At 36.9% G+C, this 24,216-nt stretch overlaps 1 long non-coding RNA gene across 1 annotated transcript in view; it reads left to right on the top strand.

Moving 5' to 3' along the window:
* The window catches only part of LOC105487799 (uncharacterized), a 63,677-nt gene that overhangs the window by 25,839 nt on the left and 13,622 nt on the right, over window positions 1–24,216 (top strand). Inside the window, exons 2-3 of the long non-coding RNA XR_011621398.1 lie at window positions 6,499–6,651; window positions 17,449–21,206. This is a non-coding gene — a long non-coding RNA (uncharacterized lncRNA). The remainder of the gene's footprint in view (window positions 1–6,498; window positions 6,652–17,448; window positions 21,207–24,216) is intronic.

The raw sequence follows: 24,216 nt of genomic DNA, 5'->3' as shown, positions 1-24,216 counted from the left end.
CCCTGGAGTCTCTCTGCATCTGCTCTGATTCCGGGGGGCAGGGGGCACCCCATTGGCAAATCGTCATTACTCAACTCCTTGAAATGTACTTAGACTAAAGTTTTTCTTTTTAACAGAAGTCAAGGCATTCACTTCATGCCCTCCCTTCCTTTTAGGGAGTCCAGGATTCCTTTCTAACTCTTCCCCTTTTTTTAAGTTGTTGTTTGTTTGGTCGTTGCCTTGGGTGGAGGAGCGGGTTGCAGAAATAAGGGACTGTTGAGGGGAGGAATAGGCGGGGGTATTGTTGCTCTGCTACAGCTCATCTCCTGGGAGCATTTGCTAGGCTCCTGGTTCTCAGGGAAATAGAAAGACCTGCTCTGCTGTCTTGGGATTCCAGATCACTCTTCTTCCTCATTGAATGTTCGTTACCAGTGAACCTTCCTGCTACTCTTCTCTCCAGGTCCAGCTGTATCTGTTTCTCTGGAGGCAAAACCAGTACGCTAATCAATTAATATAGTGAAGATATAACTCCCTCATGCTAGTTTGACATATTGCATATCTTCACCTACACATAATAACATTTTGGGGAGCTATTACATAATTTGACTGGCTGATCCTGTATAAAGACTAGAGTTTAATGTGAATGTTCCTAATATATGAGGTCCATGGAGTCTGGCTGGTCGTCTGGTTCACCAGGATCAGTCTGAAACCTATAGCACACTTGAGGTCCAACTGGAGCCCAACACTGAAAAAACAGTGAAGGGAACCTTAAAAAAAAGGAGGAGGAGCACAGTGACAGGGCAAGAAACCAAGGAGATCTGATGTAATATGTTTAATAGAGCAAAATGTTTTTAAAGTCTAAATTATCAACAATCTAAGGAAAACCAGGGAAGTTGATCCTATGATAGATCTGAGTGTTCTGTTTTGTCTTACTTTGTGTTGTTGATGCTATTGGTACAAAGTGCATCTTAGGTAAACATCTAGTCCACAAATTCAGGCAAGTATGAAGTGTTTCTTTAATGTTGCATAATCAAACTATTTCTAATTTAAATTTAATTCTAATGGGTGATGAAAAAATTGTCAGACACTTTAATTTCTCTTTACCATCTGGTTGACTTTCCTTAATGTATGAAGGGTTGGTGGCAATGATGCTTGCATATTAGGAGTGAGAACATTTGCCCTTATTCGCCATCTATCCAGTCTGGTACCCACTGAATTTTACCTGTTCCAGCCTCATCTTTTGTTACATGAATGTCACAGCTATTACATGAATGTTGCAGGTATTCCCAAACAAGAGTCCCCTCTACGTCCAGGTCTAGCAAAGTGTTCTTGTTATTTCTTTTGTGGCCACTCTGATGCCTCTAGAAACTCTCTGATGAAGCTTCAGTCCCTTTCTACATAGGACATCAATCTTAGCTTTCAACACTCCCTTTCCCATGTCTTTCTAGAAATAGAATTTAATTTATTTGGAATATACTTCTAAAGTGAAGAATTAGTACCCTCCACTTTCAGACCTGAAAAACGATCTGAACTATCTCTTACCCTTACATTTCCTTAGAAAAGTTAGAACATTGATATTCAGAAAGACTCCATCATGAAGACCTTTTGCTTCCCCCTTATTATTCCTACATCCAAGTTGGAAATTTTATTTATTTTCTACCCAGGGAGTGGGGGAAACTAGCTCAGCTTTTTCATATATTCTTCAAAATATTTTTCTTTTCTTTTCTTTTTTTTTTTTTTTTTTTTTTTTTGAGATGGAGTCTTGCTCTGTCGCTCAGGCTAGCGTGCAGTGGCGTGATCTCGGCTTACTTCAAGCTCTGCCTCCGCGGTTCATGGCATTCTCCTGCTTCAGCTTCCCGAGTAGCTGGGACTACAGGAGTCTGCCACCATGCTTGGCTAATTTTTTGTATTTTTAGTAGAGACAGGGTTTCACCATGTTAGCCAGGATGGTCTCGATCTCCTGACCTCATGATCTGCCCGCCTCCACCTCCCAAAGTGCTGGGATTACAGGCGTGAGCCACTGCACCCAGCCCCAAACCTTTTTCTTATACCTGGTCCTCAGCTTTTAAAACCAAAAAAATATGTGTCCAATGTAAGATAACTATCAAGAAAAAAAAACTGCATTGAAAAATGATTACTGTATTATTCATAATCCATTTATGCTGTACTTAAACTTCCACTGGGGTGGTCAACTCCAGCCCATTTTCATGAAAGAGTTATGTTGATTCCTAAGTATTTACTTTAATCAGTAGGGGTGTGTGTGTGTGTGTGTGTGTGTGTGTGTGTGTGTGTGTGTGTGTCTGTATGTTTCTGTCTCACTTCCTTACTCTCTCTTTGTTTACTCTTAAAGGGAAAACTAACCTAGAAGGAATGATCCACCACCCCTCTATGAAAAAAAGTCTTAATCTTTTAAGTGCCTGAGTCTTGACTCTTTTGTCACCTTAGGAATGCCACTGCCACTCTGGGTTCGTCATCTCACGATGGGTCTTCTGTTGGATTGAATAAAGTAAAGCCTATTATAAAATGAAATAAATCTTTTTCCAACTTTCTCTTCCAGAATTCAGAAAATTCTATCCATGTTTCAAATCTGAGTATCAAAGCCAATGGATATCCTTTTGGGTCTTTGGATCTCCGGTGTTGATATTTCCATGTTTGTTGGGAAGTGGTTCTGCCTAATGTATGGCAATGTTGACCTTAGTGGGTGGGTGTATTTCTAAGCCTGTGATCTAAGTTAGTCTATAGAATCAGCTTTGTGTTTACTTTATTGTCAGCTCTCCAAGAGCCCAGTGACCTGTGACAGCTGAATTATTGTGTTCTCTATGAAGGCTTCTTCTACCATAGGCCTTTATTGCTGTTTTTCTTTGAGCCAACTTTTCTCAAAGCAATTTATCATCTGTCTACCAAAACTAGTACACCCCCACATCATTTAATTTATATGTTCCCTATGCAGTTACTTCTAATACCCATTTAATTATATTAAAGAATAGGAAGACATGGACTTTTAGCAAAATTTTATTTTAAATAATAAAATAGCTTATGTAAAATTAGAGAACAATTGAGCATTTCAGCTCGAGAGCTTTTACTCAACTGAACTCATCACCTGTATCTTAGCACATGCAGTTCTCTATTGCAGATACTTGTCTGCACTTTCCTCCACAGTTAGATATTCAGTACACATATAGAAAGAGTTGTATTGTGTACATTTTGTTCATCACTGTAGCACATGAAGCAATGTCACCTAGGCAAAACTAAATGTGTTATGTAGATGGTGTCTAGTTTATATTTCAAACTACTAATATATTATAATGATGTGTAAGATATTGAAATAATCTCTACTAACACTAAGTAGAATGAATTGCTTTTTAAAAGATATTCTTAGTTGTCAAATATGAAAAGAGAAAGCGGTAAGTCATGTAACATGATTGTTTTAATTGTTTGTGATTTTTTAGTAGGAACTCAAAGACACATAACTCTATAAGCGATGTTTTTATTGGTCAATGCCTTCAAGCAAGTACATGGAGGCATGTTTATTTTCTCTCAGCTGTTATTGTTATCAGGATATGAGTGCCATCTCCCCTGTATCAAGTACACTTTGGAGAAATGTATTTGATGTCCTTAGGAGACTTGGTGTATTTTTTTTTTCTTTCAGGCTCTTGAGGTTAAAAACTCAGAAATTTGCCTTTGTGAGGAAGTACTTGAGTTTTAACATCACCATAAAGGATGAATTCAAAATACAAGAATATCAGATGGTTCGTGGGTAGTGTTGAAGCTGGGCATGTTTCTAAATAACGGCATTTCAACTTTCTATGAATTAAATAGACAAAAACTATTTTGACACTGTCTCATTTTCTAACCTTCAACAAATACGGTCTCATTCTCAAAAAATAGACTCTCAGAATTTTAAGTATTGAGAACCATTACATATGGAGTAGGTGGAAATTTAACTGTCTTTTCTAGTAATTAATTAACTGTTGTTCTGATTAACCATGCTTATATACACTGTTCTTTCAAACAAGCAAATTCAACAGGAAACCACTTGTACCTCTGGATTCTGTATAGTTATATCAACCTACTCTGATTAACAGCAGCAACAACAAATCACATGAAAAGAAAGGTGAAATTGTGCTCAATGACAACATACAATTGTCTTTCATGTGGTAATTGCATATTGTGTTTCTATTGTTTATTCATCCTAGATAAAGAAAGTCTCAACACTTCTGGTATGTAGTATAGTAGCCAGCATTAATAAAACATGTAATAAATGTTGAATGAGTATGCATAGAATAGTCCTAATTAAATCAAGAGGAATGGATAAAGGAACAAAGAGAATAAATGACCACAAAATATAGTACTATTGAAATATCCAAATTGTAAAGTAATGGGCATTTAGGTTTAACTCTTCCTAATATTGGACCAGGTCACAGTCTCCATCTTGAGATCTTTTTAGTAGGTTTCCATTCTTTCTTACAATAAAAGTACTATGCATTTTTTTTTTCTCAATTCCCATGTTCCTTGTTTAAAGGCTGTAACTTTTTATCATCACATGAAATTGTTCTTTTGTTTGTAAAAACAGGTTTCTCTTTTCCTGCCTTTCTTAATTATAGTAACCCATATTTAACTTTACCAAGAAACATTTTTAAGTCTTGTTCAAACTAGTTAGTTTTACTGGGGTTAGCATTGTTTCAATGAAAGCAATTAACTAACTTTAATAAGATGTTAGTAATGATTTTAGATTTGCTCATCCACGTTCTTCATGATCAGTGATGCTAATCCATATACTCAAGAAGACATAGGGTATGGCTCACGTGCATTATTCTGAAATCAGTCTCTATGTTAATGTTAAAATGAGTTTACAGTGTGAATGTGTCTTTGCAATTCAAAGGTGGCCTGGATATCTCCAACTGGATTTATTCTACATTTTAAGTGAATTCTTTATTGCTTTCTATTATAGACTAGAGATCAACTATGCAAAAGTTCACACAGTCATAGAATCACTGATTTAAATAGGACCTGAGAGGTCATGTAGATATATCTTCCCTGGTGCTATTAAGCACCTCTCTGTGTACCTACTAAATCACTTATTGCTTAGCACTGGACGTTTATGTTAACACTAATATCTGCTTTAACTATGGGCTCACCAGAACCAGGTACTAGGAATGTTCAGCTCTATATTTGTATTTTACATAGATAGGTATAGCTGTTATTGTTGTTGAGTGAAGCCCTTATTAATTACTTCATCCATATAAGTTATAGCTACCAGGATGCTAAGAAAGATGAGGGAAAAAAGGTGACTTTTAGTATTGTTCTTTTATGCTAAGTAAACCTTGACCCTAAGTTTTATGCTATGGTTTACTGATAAGGAAAAAACACTTATCTAAAAAGTCAACTTTGATTGACTGGCATATTGATCAAATTAACAAAAGTGCAAATGCATTAATTAATTTGCTACTGCCTCTGTGATGACATCTTTTGGTTCATCTAACAACCCTTCTTTGGATATCTTCACGCCTGTAATCCCAGCACTTTGGGAGACCAAGGTGGGCGGATCACAAGGTCAGAGGATCAAGAACATCCTGACTAACACGGTGAAAACCTGTCTCTACCAAAAAAAATACAAAAAAATTAGTCGGGCGTTGAGGCAGGCACCTGTAGTCCCAGCTACTTGGGAAGCTGAGGCAGGAGAATGGCATGAACCTGGCAGATGGAGCTTTAGCAGTTAGCCAAGATCCCACCACTGCACTCCAGCCTGGGCCACAGAGCAAGACTCCGTCTCAGGAAAAAAAAAAAAAAAAAAAAGGAATGTTACACACTTCTCATCTGGGAAGCCTTCTCTGCCCTCCTCATGTAGAGATGAGCCCCAAAGCAGCTATTTGTATGTGGCCTCTAAAAAAGCATCAATCATATGAATCAGCCTGTATGTGTTTTCTTGTGTTCTTTACGACTTGGGGCCTTTGAGACAAGAGCCTATACACAGTCTCCTTTTTATATATCATGTGCAATGGAGTGACTGGACTATCGTAGGCAATCTGTAGATGCCAATAATATTGAAACTTGTGTATTTCATTGAGCGCAAGCAGATGCTTCACTAGAAGTTATTGATGATATACCTAGTACTCCTACAAGATCCTTGAGATGATCAGCTAGATGTCCATAACCTTGGGCTATCTCCTCCCCTAGGCAATTTATAGACAGGAAAACATAAGCCCTCTCACATTTAAGATTGAATGTAACTCTATTAGTTCATAAAACAACTATGAGTTCAGCTTCCTTAATTATAAATTAGTTTTTCAGCTTGTATTATTGTGATTATTAATACCAGGTTTTGTAAGGGGCTCAGTAATTCTAACAAATTAAAGCATGAAGTGAAAAGCAGATACAGAAAATCAGCTCTTAATATGCATAGGCTTTACCTGTCTCAGTGATTGCATGTATAAATACACTACTTGCAAAATTGTGCCCCTGAAAAAGTATTTGAAATAGGTCATTGATATATTTTTGTCTTATTTTTTTTTTTTACAGCTGCAGTTAAAGTAGAATTATGAAAGTGATTAGCCTCAGGTCTGTCATCATTCATCTTGAGCCTGGAATGGCAGAAGTTTGCACATATTATTGTACCACATCCAGCAATTTGCTCTAATGTAATCTTGTGAAATCCTGTCTGATGTTTGATAGGTATGAATTTAAGCTGTGTCATCATGTAGAGTACAGGGATGAAAAGGAGTAGAAGCTGTGATCTACAATTACTGGCATCATAAAACATGAGCATGACTAGATCTAAGTCAGTGAAGAAGATCATTTATAAGGGATGGCTCTATTTCTGGGAAACCAGAGTCATCATATTATTTGTGGGTAATTTAATTAGTGAATAAATGATTCAACATAGATGCTGGTGCAGTATATATTGAATTTACAAATAAACTAAAAATAAATGTAATTTGAGCATCAAAACAAAAATAAAATCACTATTAAATGGCTAGAGGGTAAAAACGGTTCTCAAATGGTGTCACCAATTTGGGGGTATTTAAAGAGTCCAATGACTTTGGGATGATTAGGGATCTGGAATATCATGCTCACAACATTCACATTTGCTGAATAAAATGAAAGAAATATAAAATGTTATATGCATGAACTTTATAATATTAAAGCATTAAATATTAATATGAAGCCATAATGCCAAGATATTTTTTCTGCAAACAGAAACTCCTTTTTTATTTACCTAATAACCTTGTGTGCAAGTATTCTTGGGAAGGATGGTTAGAACTTTTGAAAGAGCATCCAATCTGCCTGCTATCTGAGCAGAAGCAAATTGAGGGTATAGATCATAAAATCTTAGTCCTGAATAGGAGCTGAGAAATAATTTAGTCTGCATAGATGAAGGCTCTTAGATCCAGAGCTGTTGAATGATTTACATAAGTTCACATAATTGCCTAGTGACAGAGCTGGGATTAGAACCCTTGTCAGCTGACAAAGAATGCAGGACCCTTTCTATGGTACCACTTCCTATCACAGCTAGAAAATGACTACTAACACATCAGCATAACCTTGGTGGCTCAAAATTCCCTTGGCAGAATATGATTATTGAACATGATTATTGAAATAAGAATCCAGAGGCTGCTCTAGCATTGCTTTTGCACATCCTGCCTTTGGGAATTTGCAGGTATCCCCGGCTGTTCTTAGGAGAGGAGAGTATGAAGGGCCACTGGTGATTTTTGCCAAGCCCCTTAAGTACTTGGGAGGGAAATTATTTTAAGACATTAGTGGCTTTTGTGCCTTACTGTTCTATCAGCAGTATGAAGTATGTGAGCTCACATCAGTTGGGTTGTTTCTACTTCAGGAAATAGCAAGAGATACTGAGGGAACCACTGATGTTGATAATCCCATTTTCAAACCTGCTTTCTTAAGGTAACTTTAGAGAGTTTGGAACAAGGCTTTAAATGACCTGTTCCTACTAGAAGCTGAAAGTGTGGTGGTGAAATGATGAAGAGAGGTTGGTTAATGCATACAAATATATAGTTAGATAGAATGAATAAGTTTGATAGCACAGTAGGGTGACTATAGTTAACAACAATGTATTGTGTTTTTCAAAATAGCTAGAAAAGATTTGAAATGTTCTCAACATAAAGAAATGATAAGTGTTTAAGGTGATGACTATCCTAAATATCCTGATTTGATCATAATAAGTTCTATGCATTTATGGAAACATCACATGTACCCCATATGCATGTACAAATATTGTCTATCAATTTACAAAAAAAAGACCAGCTTCTTTAAATGGTTAAATCTAAAGAAGTGTGAATATACTCCTTATACTCCAGTATATGGCATCATAGTCATTCTAGAAGCCTTAGTGAGCTCCGCTGCATCTTCAAGCTGTCCTCCCCAGATGTTGCTAAGAGACGAGTTGCACTAAGTAGCTGGTAGAAGAACCCTAGAGATTTACAGACTGTTCCAGGGAGTCACCTAGGTGCTAATGAGAGCAACATCTGGGCTTTGTCAAATTGGAACCAAAGTCAACATACCAATGGAAATTCTGGATTTATCTGAGGAGATATTGTTTTTCTGAAGGTTTGCTTTACATTTATTGGTCACCATAAATTGTGCTGCAGTTTGCATTTTCTACTCTGTCTAATGACTGCAGGAAGGAAAGAAAGACTGTTGATATGATTTGGCTGTGTCGCCACCCAAATCTCATCATGAATTGTAGTTCCCATAATACCCATGTGTCCTGGGAGAGAGCCAGTGGGAGGCAATTGAATCATGGGGCAGTTTCCTCATGCTATTCTCATGAGAGTGAGTGAGTTCTCACAAGGTCTGATGGTTTTAGAGGGGGCTTCCCTTTTCACGTGGTTCTCATTCTCTCTCTTGCTGCCCTGTGGAGAGGTGCCTTCTGCTGTGATTGTAAGTTTCATGAGGCCTTCTCAGCCATGTGGAACTGTGAGTCAATTAAACCTCTTTTCTTTATAAATTACCAAGTCTCAGGCATTTCTTCATAGCACAGTGGGAATGGACTAATATAGTACAATGGTACCACAGAGATTGAGGTGCTACTGTAAAGATACACAAAAATGTGGAAATAACTTTGGAACCAGGTAACATGCAGAGGTTGGAATTGTTTGGAGGGGTCAGGAGAGGACAGGAAAATGTGAGAAAGTTTGGAACTTCCTAGAGACTTGTTGAATGGCTTTGACCAAAATGCTGATACTGATATGGACAATGAAATCCAGGCTAAGGTGGTCTCAGATGGAGATGAGCAACTTGTTGGGAACTGTAGCAAAGGCAACTCTGGTTATGCCTTAGTAAAGAGATTGGCGGCATATTTTCCCTGCCCTAGATGTCTGTGGAACTTTGAGCTTGAGATAGATGATTTAGGGTATCTGGCAGAAAATTTCTAAGTGGCAAAGCATTCAAGAGGAAGCAGAGTATAAAACTATGGAAAATTTACTTCCTGATGATGCAGTAGAAAAGAAAATCCCATTTTCTGGGAAGAAATTCAAGCCTGCTGCAGATATTCACATAAATAAAAAGGAAGTGAATGTTAATTGCCAAAACAATGGGAAAAAGTCTCCAAGGCACATCAGAGGTCTTCACAGCAGCCCCTCCCATCACAAGCCTGGAGGCCTAGGAGAAAAAAAAATGGTTTCATGGGCCGGGCCCTGAGCCTTGCTGCTTTGTGTCGTTTCGGGACTTAGTGCCCTGCATCTCAGTCTTGGCTAAAAGGGAGCAATATACAGCTCAAGTCATGGCTTCAGAGGGTGCAAGCCCCAGGCCTTGGCAGTTTCCACATGGTGTTGATCCTGCAGGTGCACAGAAGTTGATGACTGAGGTTTGGGAACTTCCACTTAGATTTCAGAGGCTGTATGGAAACACCTGGATGTCCAAGTAGAAGTTTGCTGCAAGGGTGTAGCCCTCATGGAAAACCTCTGTTAGAGCAGTGGAGAAGGGAAATGTGGGGTTGGAGCCCCGACAGAGTCCCCACTGGGGCATTGCCTAATGGAGCTGTGAGAAGAGGGCCACTGTCCTCCAGATGCCAGAAAGGTAAATCCACTGACAGCTTTCACCATATGCCTGGAAAAAGCCACAGACACTCAATGCCATGAACACAACTGGGAGGTGGAGTATAGCTTGCAAAGCCAGAGGGATGGAGCTGCCCAATGCCATGGAAGCGCACTTCTTGCATCAGCATGACCTCGATGTGAGACATGGAGTCAAAGGAGATTATTTTGGACTTTTAAGGTTTAATGACTGTCGTATTGGATTATGGACTTGCATGGGGCCTGTAGCTACTTTGTTTTGGCCACCTTCTGCCATTTGGAACAGCTGTATTTACCCAATGCCTGTAACCCCAATGTCTCGGGGGAGTAACTATCTTGCTTTTGACTTTACAGGCTCATAGACAGAAGGTGCTTGCCTTGTCTCAGATGAAACTTTGGACTTGGACTTTTGGGTTAATGATGGAGTGGGTTAAAGCTTGGGAGAATTTTGGCAAGGCATGATTGTGTTTATAAATGTGAGGACATAAGATTTGAAATGGACAAGGCTGGAATGATATGGTTTTGCTGTGTCCCCACCCAAATCTCACCTTGAGTTGCAGTGCCCATTATCCCCACATGTCATGGGAGGGGCCCAGTGGGAGATAATTGGATCATGGAAGCAGTTTCCCCCATGCTATTCTCTTGATAGTAAGGTCTTACAAGATCTGACTGCTTTATAAGGGGCTTTCCTCTTCACTCAGTTTTCATTTTCTCTCCTGCCAACTTCTGAAGAGTTGCCTTCCATCACAATCGTAAGATTCCTGAGGCTTCCCCAGCCATTTAGAACTGTGGGTTAATTAAACCCCTTTTCTTTATAAGTTACCCAATCTTGGGAATTTCTTCATAGCTGCATGAGAATGGACTAATACAACTGTGATGAGATCATTTGCTACAATATGTGATTGTTGAGCCCTCTCTATGCTAGACAACTTACATATGCAATCTCATTAAATCATCTCAATGGCCTTGAGAAGCGCCTGTCAATATCCCTGCTTTGAGAATAACAAAGAGAGACTCAGAAGTGAAGTGACCTGTCAGAATTCTTTCTGGTAGAATGTGCAGGTTTGGGATTCAAAACAGATCAGTCTCAATTCAAAGTTCATGCTCTTTCTACTGTATCATGTGGTCTGTTTTATTCTTGTTCTTTTCTTCTACATCTCTCTGAGAAGACTGAATTACAATTTCATGAAATTATTTGGAGATAAGGGCTCCAGTCTTTTAGATGGAATTCTTACTCAGTTACAAGAACACAGACACAATATTCAAGATAGAGAGATTTAAGCTAAGGGGCAGTTGATAATTTGTTATCTTCGTAGTTCTCAGAAATGTAGTTATAAATGCAGAAAGAATAATGACATAATCTAAAAATAATAAGACAACATGCTTAACTTGCTGCTAGAGCTATATATCATGGAATATCAAGTATTAGACAGGACCTTTAAGCCAGACAGTATCAGGGGTACTTTGCCTTGCTCCTTTATACATGTAGGTTGCTATGGTTACAAGAGATACTGAATTGTGTGGAGCCTGAAGAAGCTACTCTAATACTTTAGATTGTTCGACATTTGTCAATATTTCTCCCTCTGAGATGTAGCAGGTGGAAGAGTGACAATGTTTTGTGTTCATAAACATAAATTGCCAAAAAAGTCTCCCAAAATTATTTTGTTTGGTGAAATATTATTTCCCTAACATTTTTCTTTTATGTTACCCTACAATACAAGCAAAATGTAGCTATGAAGGCAGAGGAAGATTCCTGGAAACTGAGAGAGTGTTACTCTCAAAAGCACAGATATAGCAGGGTTGAGGCCAATGCCCTACTTACACCCACAAAGCACTTTCTCTAAATTTGATGCCATTTCTCTCCCTAAGTAGAACTAATAATTAAAATAGTGTGTGTTTCACTAAGGTGCACTAATTGAGTCTGAAGCTGGATTTCATAAGCAAGCTTTTGTTGTTAAAGAATACAGCTATCTATATATCCTTTAACAAATGTATATATTATATATATATATAAAATATTTTTTTGTTATATTTCTATCTCAGTTCGGGGATAGAATTCAGACATTCATTTTCTCTGATTCTCCAGAAAATAAAATTACACTTCCAAATTTTATACGTGGTCAAAAAAATAGCAGCTAGATTGGAGTAATTTCTATTTCATTTTAAAAATTCAAAAGAAGTTCTGATTATTAGCATCCTGATTATGATAGCTGGAAAAAACCGAGAATAAAGAATATTTGGCTAGTCCTCATTAATTTTCCATCCAACTGAGAGCACTAACACAGTTTCTGTAGACAGTAGCCAAATGTCCCTGAGAAGCAACCAGTTGATTGCTTTGAAACCTAAAGGACTATAAGACACTGTCACAAGGTAAATTCTGTGTATGAACAGGAGAGACAGGTTTATAGCATTTAAACATTATCTTCATTTGTATTGCAAAACAGACAGAAAGTTCTTTTTGGAAAAGTACAAGATCAAACATCATTGTAGAAAATAAATATTATTTGGTGAGGAATCCAAAATAGGCCATTTCTGCAAAGTAATCAAATGCAATCTGCAGTTATTATTTGTCTCATATGTACATATTATTTCATACAGTATATGACTACTGGGACTCAGACAATGAATTTTTAAAGGGTTACAACTGAAGAAAAAGTTTATCCTTTTGACCTCTGCTTATTTGACAGCCTTTTTAAAACTGATTTCTGTAATGGATATTCCAGGTTGAATAAATTGAAGTTTGTTGGGTGTAAAACACTTCTACTAGACTGTAAGCATATGAGCTTCAGAAAACCATGTATTTTTTGTTTATTATTAGAGCCCCAGCATCTAGCGGAAGGGCACCTGCTAACCTTCATCTTCCTTTAAAACTGTTTCTGTCTTGGTTACAAGAGCCAAAAAGTCACACAAACTAGGGAATTACTAACTCATCTTTCCTTGGTTCAGGCGTCATGTGACCTGAGCCAAGACAATAAGACTTTTTCCTTATGAATTTAATTTCTGGAACAGGGAGAAATTGGAGATGCTATTTTTAGATGAGATGCTGTTAAGATAAAAGAACAAGATACCTACTGCCACAGTTTCAATGATCAGAAAAATTCCTCATAGTAAAACAGAACATGAAGTTGATACATGAAGTAGAGAAGGCTATTACATAATGGTAAAGGGATCAATTCATCAGGAAGAGCTAACTATCCTAAATATATATGCACCCAATACAGGAGCACCCAGGTGCATAAAGTAAGTCCTTAGAGACTTACAAAGAGACTTAGACTCCCAGACAATAATAATGGGAGACTTTTACACCTCACTGTCAACATTAGACAGATCAGCAAGACAGAAAGTCAACAAGGATATCCAGGAATTGAACTCAACTCTGCACCAAGCAGACCTAATAGACATCTACAGAACTCTCCACCCCAAATCAACAGAATATACATTCTTCTCAGCATCTCATTACACTTATTCCAAAATTGACCACATAGTTGGAAGTAAAGCACTCCTCAGCAAATGTACAAGAACAGAAATTATAACAAACTGTCTCTCAGACCACAGTGCAATCAAACTAGAACTCAGGACTAAAATACTCAATCAAAATCACTCAACTACATGGAAACTGAACAACCTGCTCCTGAATGACTACTGGGTACATAACGAAATGAAGGCAGAAATAAGGATGTTCTTTGAAGCTAATGAGAACAAAGATACAACATACCAGAATCTCTGGGACACATTTAAAGCAGTGTGTAGAGGGAAATTTATAGCACTAAATGCCCACAAGAGAAAGCAGGAAAGATCTAAAATTGACACCCTAGCATCACAATTAAAGGAACTAGAGAAGCAAGAGCAAACACATTCAAAAGCTAGCAGAAGGCAAGAAATAACTAAGATCAGAGCAGAACTGAAAGAGACGGAGACACAAAAAACCCTCCAAAAAAAAAATCCATGAATCCAGGAGCTGGTGTTTTGAAAAGATCAACAAAATTGATAGACTGCTGGCAAGACTAATAAAGAAGAAAAGAGAGAAGAATCAAATAGACGCTATAAAAATGATAAAGGGGATATCACCACCGACACCACAGAAATACAAACTACCATCAGAGAATACTATAAACACCTCTACACAAATAAACTAGGAAAATCTAGAAGAAATGGATAATTTCCTGGACACTTAAACTCTCCCAAGACTAAACCAGGAAGAAGTTGAATCCCTGAATAGACCAATAGCAGGCTCTGAAATTGAGGCAATAATTAATAGCCTACCAACCAAAAAAAGTCCAGGACCAGACAGATTCACAGCAAAATTCTACCAGAGGTACAAGGAGGAGTTGGTACCATTCCTTCTGAAACTATTCCAATCAATAGAAAAAGAGGAAATCCCCCCTAACTCATTTTAAGGCCAACATCATCCTGATACCAAAGCCTGACAGAGATACAGCAAAAAAAAGAAAATTTTAGACCAATATCCCTGATGAACATCGATGCAAAAATCCTCAATAGAATACTGGCAAACCGAATCCAGCAGCACATCAAAAAGCTTATCCAACATGATCAAGTGGGCTTCATTCCTGGGATGCAAGGCTGGTTCAACATATGCAAATCAATAAAGGTAATCCAGCATATAAACGGAACCAAAGACAAAAACTACATGATTATCTCAATAGATGCAGAAAAGGCCTTTGACAAAATTCAACAGCCTTTCATGCTAAAAACTCTCAATATATTCGGTATTGATGTATCTCAAAATAATAAGAGCTATTTATGACAAACCCACAGCCAATATCATACTGAATGGGCAAAAACTGGAGGCATTCCCTTTGAAAACTGGAACAAGACAGGGATGCCCTCTCTCACCACTCCTATTCAACATAGTGTTGCAAGTTCTGGCTAGGGCAATCAGGCAAGAGAAAGAAATAAAGAGTATTCAGTTAGGAAAAGAAGAAGTCAAATTGTCCCTGTTTTCAGATGACATGATTGTATATTTAGAAAACCCCATTGTCTCAGCCCAAAATCTCCTTAAGCTGATAAGCAACTTCAGCAAAGTCTCAGGATGAAAAATCAATGTGCAAAATCACAAGCATTCTTATACACCAGTAACAGACAAACTGACAGCCAAATCATGAATGAACTCCCATTCACAATGTCTTCAAACAGAATAAAATACCTAGGAATCCAACCTACAAGGGATATAAAGGACCTCTTCAAGGAGAGCTACAAACCAGTGCTCAGTGAAATAAAAGAGGACACAAACAAATGGAAGAACATACCATGCTCAGGGATAGGAAGAATCAATATCATGAAAATGGCCATACTGCCCAAGGTAATTTATAGATTCAATGCTAGCCCCATTAGGCTACCAATGACTTTCTTCACAGAATTGGAAAAAACTGCTTTAAAGTTCATATGGAACCAAAAAAGACCCCGCATTGCCAAGACAATCCTAAGCCAAAAGAACAAAGCTGGAGGTATCACGCTACCTGAATTCAAAGTATAATACAAGGTTATAGTAACCAAAAACAGCATGGTACTGGTACCAAAACAGAGATATAGACCAATGGAACAGAACAGAGCCCTCAGAAATCATACCACACAACTACAGCCATCTGATCTTTGACAAACCTGACAAAAACAAGAAATGGGGAAAGGATTCCCTATTTAATAAATGGTGCTGGGAAAATTGGCTAGCCAGAAGTAGAAAGCTGAAACTGGATCCTTTCCTTACTCCTTTTTTGAAAATTAATTCAAGATGGATTTGAGACTTAAATGTCAGACCTAAAACCATGAAAACCCTAGAAGAAAACCTAGGTAATACCATTCAGGACTTAGGCATGGGCAAAGACTTCATGTCTAAAACACCAAAATCAATGGCAACAAAAGCCAAAATTGACAAATGGGATTTAATTAAACTAAAGAGCTTCTGCACAGCAAAAGAAACTACCATCAGAGTGAACAGGCAACCTACAGAAGGGGATAAAATTTTTGCAATCTACTTATCTGACAAAGGGCTAATATCCAGAACCTATAAAGAACTCAATCAAATTTACAAGAAAAAACAAACAACCCCATCAAAAAGTGGGCAAAGGATATGAACAGACACTTCTCAAAAGAAGACATTCACACAGCCAACAGACACATGAAAAAATGCTCATCATCACTCGCCATGAGAGAAATGCAAATCAAAACCACAATGAGATACCTTCTCACACCAGTTAGAATGGCAATCATTAAAAAATCAGGAAACAACAGGTGCTGGAGAGGATGTGGAGAAATAGGAACACTTTTACACAGTTGGATTGTAAACTAGTTCAATCATTGTGGAAAACAGTGTGGCAATTCCTCAAAGATCTAGAACTAGAAATACCATTCGACCCAGCCATCCCATTACTGGGGATATACCCAAAGGATTATAAGTGATGCTGCTATAAAGACACATGCACACTTATGTTTATCGTGGCACTATTCACAATAACAAAGACTTGGAATCAACCCAAATGTCTATCAGTGACAGACTGGATTAAGAAAATGTGGCACATATACACCATGGAATACTATGCAGCCATAGAAAAGGATGAGTTCGTGTCCTTTGTAGGGACATGGATGCAGCTGGAAACCATCATTCTCAGCAAACTATCACAAGAACAGAAAACCAAATACCGCATATTCTCACTCATAGGTGGAAATTGAACAATGAGATCACTTGGACACAGGAAGGGGAACATCATACACCAGGTAGTATTGTGGGGAGGGGGAGAGAGGAGGGATAGCGTTAGGAGATATACCTAATGTAAATGACAAGTTAATGGGTGCAGCACACCAACATGGCACATGTATACATATGTAACAAACCTGCATGTTGTGCACATGTACCCTAGAACTTAAAGTATTAAAAAAAAAAAAAAAGACAACCATAAATGAAGTCATCTGTTCTTAGCCAACCCTAAATGATGTAGTTTAAGCTGTCCTCATTTCAGGTTTGTTTACATGACCCAATAAATTTCTTTTTCTACCTTAAACTAACTCAAGTTGTGTTTTTTGGAATTAAACTAGAACTTTTTTTGTACTAATTCACTTAGCACAGTGTTCAGTTCTTCCTGTGAAACATTATAAGATCCAAGGAAAAGCGTCTTAACCTTCTCACATTTTTATAAAACAAGAGTGTGGGTCCAGACAATTTGCCATGTCCATCTTATACTCTGATTCTCTCTCTGGATATTCGTCTATGAAACTTCTCATGACACTTGTGGTTGCCACAGTGTGATAGATGTTAGCTAGAATGTAACAAAAATTTTTCTTATTATTACCCAATTTTTATGTACTCATCTTTTACTCTGATACCTCTACCTCTCAACCACTTATCCTACTATCCTTAAAGAACTTGTTACTAAACTTGCAGTGTTAACATGGAATTCAAAAATTACTTCTGCTTTCTCCATTTCAGGCTGAACCTTGATGGTGATTCAGATGGATCATGAGGCTCTTTCAACAAAGCTAAGTTCCTATCTTCTAACGCAGTTATTCTCATACTTTTATACTGAAATATCCAGAACAGCAAACGAGTTAAATATGTTTTCTGTGGAGTTCTGTACGAAGAAGATTTAGAGCTTTATAAACCTAAAATAACATATCACAAGGACAAAATTTATTTGAAGTGGGAGACTTGGCTTAAAAGCATCTAATATAAATTGTATATTCTATTCAATAATACAAAAGCAGTGCTTTATTTAGAATGAATTAAAATGCATGCTTCAGATAAATGCATCATGTTTAGCTTTGGATTTACTGAATATACTATTTAACAGATGTTTGAGTTACATACTTTGAGAAGCACAGGCCTTTGGTACTGATGGCTCCTGTTAAAATAAAAACATGTTTTCTGAGAGCATAATCATATGAAACCAGGAGCACATATTAACATGAAACTCAAATCACTTCCCCTGACTTTCTTCTTTCAAATGTAAAGAAAATGGAAAACAGGACAGATAAATTTGAAGAAACAGAAGAGCTCAGGAAAGTTCAAAGCATGAAGCAAACTCAAAAGTCTATCTAAATATCTAGGGAGCAGCTTCAAAGCACATGGTACCTGAAGATGAAACAGCAGAAGTGAAAAGAATTGCTCCTGTAGAATAGGGCTAAAATTGTACTTGAAGCATGTCTGGTAATATCCCAGGAGAAGAAGGGTCAACAGTAGCTGTGGTAAAAATGCATGGAAGCATCAGGGAAAATAGAAATGTAGAGAAGCAGATAGAGTGAGCCCAAGGCAAGATGAGGGTTTCTGGGGCTGAATTTCAGAAAAGCCTGACTATGGAGAGTGGGAGTTCCTGTTTTCTTTCAGTGACTTGCTAATTTCAATTTTGTGTGTGTGTGGCACTAACAGATTTTTGCTTAACTTGGGACATTTTTAACAGTAGAGGAACTCTTCTGTCAGTTCTGATATGGTAATTTTAAAACACATATTCTTTAATTGAACATTCATTAAATCACTTGGCCAGGAATCCAAATAACAAAATGTCTATTATGGAATTCTGTGTGTAATAGAAGTTATGTAACTTGTTTCTTCTCAGTATAGAGAATAAAAAGTAAAGTCAAAACCACCCCCAGATGACCACTTTTAGCACTTTCATTTTATCGGGAGAGGTGAGCAACATGCAGAAAATACATATTCTTGAATTAATCTCCTTTGGGTACAGAGAGAAACAAGCTCATTATTCTTCTAACTGGCAACGTTTGATTTTATTGACACCCTAACAGTATGTCAATTGCTCACTATATCTCCCTAGGCTGTAGTCTTGCAGACTTTCTTTTTTTCAACTTACCAATTTTATGATGTATTCCCATGGATGTCTCTTTACGCTATTTTACACTCTATTTCTAGAATAATAACGGAAATTTCAATGGAAACAACATATCACATTCTCTGTCTACTACATAAGCATGTCTTTTTTATTTGTAAATAGAACACATTTTGCACACATTAGGTAATACACACATATATTAATTTGGTTTAGAAATTATATTGAAAGACACAATTGCATAAGGGTAGGGATTTTACTTTTAAATTCTTTTCATGTCTTCATGGACTGGCTCTTTGCTTCACACCCAGTAGCTGTGAAACAAGTACTTACTTAATGATGAATGAACGAATAAATAAATAGTTAAATGCAGGAACAACAATGTTGGTAGACATATAGGATTATAGAATTTAATTGCTTGGTAGAATCATCAAGTTCTACCCAAATTTGGTGTGGCCAACGGAATAATGTTCCCTTAAAGATATCCAAGTCCTAATCTCCCAAACCTGGAATATGCTACCTTACGTAACAAAGGGACTTTGCAGATGTAATTAAGTCAATGATCTTGAGACAGAAATATTAACCTAAGTAAACTCAATGTAATTACAATGAACAATGTTCCTTAAAAGAGGAAGGCAAAAGTTCAGAATGAAGCACACATACACACATAAAGTGACAACGAAAGCAGAAAGAGTGAGAGATTTGAAGATACTACCTTACTGGATTCAAAGATAGAGGAAGGGGTTGAGATCTAAGGATTTCAGGCAGCCTTTTGTAGTTGCAGAAGATAAGGAAATGAATTCTCCCTAGAACTTCCATATGGGAACAGCTCAGCTGATTCCTTGACATTAGCTCAGTGAGACACATTTTCAGACTCTAACTTCCAGATCTGTAAGAGATAGATTTGTGTTGTTTAAACTATTACATTTGTGGCAGTTTGTCAAAGTAGTAAAAAGAAACACATATTGAGGTAGGCATCAGAATTTCCTGAGCAATATAGTGTGATTACCTTTGAAAATTCTACTTAGCAGTTCTGGAATTGCAGCCTGAAATTTCAAATTTACTAAGTGCTCCCACTGTATCTGAGTTAGGAATTACCTAGAAAACCATGCTATATTGCATTACACTAATTCTGTACTTGAGAAAAAGTACAATGTTAAAATCTCAAGAACATTAATACAGATTTAATTACAATTTATCATGTAAAAGCATATTTGAAAAAGTAAGCCTGAAGAAAAGAAACAACTGAAGTATTAACACTATATTCTCTAACTATATATTGATTTTCTCCTTTTGCTTTTACACAGCGAACCATATATACTTTCACAGAGGGTGATTTGGATAATACGTTCCATGCATTGCTCCAAGCAGAAATTCTCAATCTATCATTTCTGCTTGTATTATTTTACACCTCTCAAAGACATTCACATTTCATCACAGGGAGCCAAAATCAGCCTGTGTTATGTCTCTCTTTGTGTATACCACAATACTTACTTTACTTTCTCCTGAATAGATTGTTAGTGGTTTTTATTATCTCCTGTAAAGAGTGTGATAAACGCATGTTGCAAGGACATTTTTATTTGATTCACCTTATTCTATTAAATCATGCTAACCATAGCATTACATCTATTTGTCTATCTAGCTATTAAACATATTCAGAATACCTAACAACTTTAGGGGCATTCAATATATAGAATGTGCTAGTATTGGTTATTTTCTAAAAAAAATAATAATTATGAATGTCATTCTATTATTGCATTAGTGACTTAGTTAAAATTTAGGCCATTAACAAAAAAGTGATTTAAAAAAAAAAAACCATTAGGCGCTAAAGTAATCCTCAGCAATGGCTTTTTCAAAATGACACTTTGGCATCATAAAGCGGGTATTTGGTAACCATACTCTATTATGGAACAGCAAATGGAATTTACATTCTATTTTCCTACATCTACTTCTTTACTATAATTTAACAATCATTTTAATTATTACTATATAGTTATTTCAAATTTGATATGATTCCTACAGGTGCTCTGATAGTAACATTTTCTTTGGTGCCTCATGTCACTCTTTCTCTTTCTCTCTCTCTTTCTCTCTCTCTTTCTTTAAAAATAAGGTGTCTTTACAGGAACACATTTCACTATAAATGCCTAAATTTCTCCTTTCAGAATGATTGTTAAAACTCATTGAGATCTGAGACTCTGTGTTTTTTATTTTTATTTCATACATAGGAAAAAATGGACTCAGAGACACACATGGTAATAGGAGGCTGTGACTGTCAACTCTACCGCTTCCTATTGAAGATTGAAGCCTTTATGTTGTTGAATACATTGAATATATTGCAAATTGGAAACCCATTAATAGGATTCTAAGAAGCCTTACTACCAGATCTGGATTCTAAACCTCCTTGCTGGTATGATAGGTTATTGTCTGAGATATTAAGCAACTAGACCTATGTTGGGACACTTGCTTCACAATGTAATATGATGGATTATTAATGAGGAAAAAAGATTGCCCTAATTGTGCTAGTGAGGATCTTGAGCACTCTCTATTTTCTCTTCACTTCTGCTTTAGTGGTTGCAGAAAAGATTTTTTTTTTCCTGTCAGATATACATGCAGTAGCAAAAAATTGAAGCATCTTTCTGCACTAATGAGCTGCAAAATTTAAAAGTTTGGGGCAGCCTCCATGGAAACTTTTTAGTATGGTGCCTACCAGTGCTAAATGTGTATGAGGTGACAATTCCTTCTACATGGCAGATTGTCACAGATAGCATATGGTAGGACTTTATGAAAACCACTAAAATTATTTCTGCCTCAGTTTCCATCACTATAAGGCATAATCATTCATAAGGATTACTGAGATAATCTTTAAATTTGCATTAAATTCCTTGGAGATAGGCATTATATAAATAGGAAGCTCTATATTAAATGAACACAATTCCAACAAAGAGTAGGTACACTTAATGGATACAATGTGGTCTGAAATTTAAGTAATTGACCAGAAATCAGGACCTGGGACCAATTACTGGACATTCAGTCTGGGTCATTTGAGAGAAATTGTATAGAACATTCTTTCTTCATTTTCAACATTTACTTATTACATGAAGTAGACAATTTAACACTAAATAAGGCTATAGTTACATTTTCTCCATGTATCACTGCAGGCTGCAAAAAAAAGTATTATATTAAGTTAATAGTCAGAATCTTTCCCCAAATGATGATAATTGGATCTCTGATTCAAAGGACACCAAAGAAATGGCTAGAGAAAATATAGCTCTGTCCTCAGTATATATTATTTTTAATAATAATCTGTATTTTAAAAGTATTACATCATGTTCACTCCAAGAAGGGAGAAAAGAGCTCAAAACATATCTGGTGGTGCATCTGTAGTACCAGCTACTTGGGAGATTGAGGCAGGAGGATCACTTTAGCCCAGGAGTTTAAGGCTGCAGTAAGCTATGATTGCACCTGTGAATAGCTACTGTACTACAGCCTGGGCAATATAGGAAGATACTGTCTTTTTTTTTTTTTTTTTTTTGAGACGGAATCTCCCTCTGTTACTTAGGCTGGAGTGCAGTGGCGTGATCTCGGCTCACTGCAAGCTCCGCCTCCAAGTTAACGCCGTTCTCCTGCCTCAGCCTCCCAAGTAGCTGGGACTACAGGTGCCCACCACCATGCCTGGTTAATTTTTTTGTACTTTTTAGTAGAGATGGGATTTCACTATGTTAGCCAGGATGGTCTCGATCTCCTGACCTTGTGATCCACCCACCTCGGCCTCCCAAAGTACTGGGATTATAGGCGTGAGCCACTGCGCCTGGCCCCCGGAAGATACCGTCTCTTAAAAAACAAAACAAAATGTCTGACATTTCACTTATAAATCTCATGTATTAATTGTTCATATTTCTGTTATTCATGCTGACATAATTATTGTGAAGTCTCTTTGCGTGTGATGAAAATCTATATTCTTATTCAATATTTGTTAAATACATTATACTCTGCTAGAGTATCCTGATGGACTCAGGGTAGAAAAATGACCAAAAGAACAGCTATCTGAATTCTCTATCTTAATCAGTATGCACAGTGTTAACCTTATATAAGAATGTCCCTATAGTTAATCATTTGTGTTTTCATTAAGCAGTATTAAAGCTTTTAGAAGATGCACACATACTATGATTTAAGGAGGCCTGGCAGTTACAATAGAAAAAAGAAGCTGATTCTTGTAGAATGTCTTGAAATTTTGACACTGGTAGTTTTGGCAAGAACATTATTAAAGTTAAGATTTGCATATAACCAATGAGAACACATGGACACAGGGAGGGGAATATCACACACCAGGGCCTGTCGGGGGGTGGTGGGCTAGGGGAGGGATAGCATTAGGAGAAATACCTAATGTAAATGATAAGTTGATGGGTGCAGCAAACCACCATGGCATGTGTATACCTGTGTAACAAAACTGCATGTTCTACACATGTATCCCAAAACTTAAAGTATAATTTAAAAAAGTTTTTTAAAAAAGATTTGTTTAGAAAATAGCAAATTGCTTAATCAGGGGAATCCTCACAGAGTTGAGAAGTATGGGCTGTGAAGTATGTTTTGCTGGAAATATACCTGTAAGTCACTATATTTATATATATTCTCCAAACAGAGAGAAATAAATGCAAACATCATTTACCTGGAGGACAGGTAGAGAATGAGTTATAGCCTAATATGAGATACATATGAAACTAAAAAAAAAAAAAAAAAATCAGAATGAGGGTGATACATGATCCCAAAATAGAAGTAAACAGTTTTGGGACAGAAAAGATTCTGAAAAACTTGCTCCCAATGGTTCATCCTTGAATTGCATCAGTGTCCCTACCCCTCCCTCATACATATACCATGTCCCCTTCATGATTCTGAGAAATTTTGAAGACAAGAGTCAAGGGGGTTCACAAATGACACTAAGACCTTCCTGTTACCAAGAATGATTAGTATATCAGCCTGGAGAAGCACTTGCTACAGGCTAGGCAAATTAGAGTCCCCTATAGAAGATGATTAAAGTAGACAGAAGGAATAAAATTAACATATTATTCAATAAGCCTTCCTTATGTCTCATCTGCCCAAATAAAAGTCCTGGGAATATGTTTATAACTAACCATCACGCAAGTTCTTTCATCCCAAGATATGTTCTCACTATATTAACTATATGTACTCCCCCACACACACATGTATCCCCTAAACTTTTTAAACTCTTCTACTTTATATGCTAGAAATTGTGCTAGGCATTTTACAAATATAAATTCACCCTATTTGTACATTTAGAAAGGTAAGATACAAAATTATCAAAATCAATATTGACAAAATTTATCTTCTTTTTAAGTATATTGACTAAATAGTTGAGTTCAAAGATGAATTATGATAAAGAGTGTTTAGCAAAATGTTTT

This window comes from Macaca nemestrina, chromosome 3 (genome assembly GCF_043159975.1).
Source record: "Macaca nemestrina isolate mMacNem1 chromosome 3, mMacNem.hap1, whole genome shotgun sequence".
Lineage (NCBI taxonomy): Eukaryota > Metazoa > Chordata > Mammalia > Primates > Cercopithecidae > Macaca > Macaca nemestrina.
This window is presented reverse-complemented; position numbering and strand designations above follow the sequence as displayed.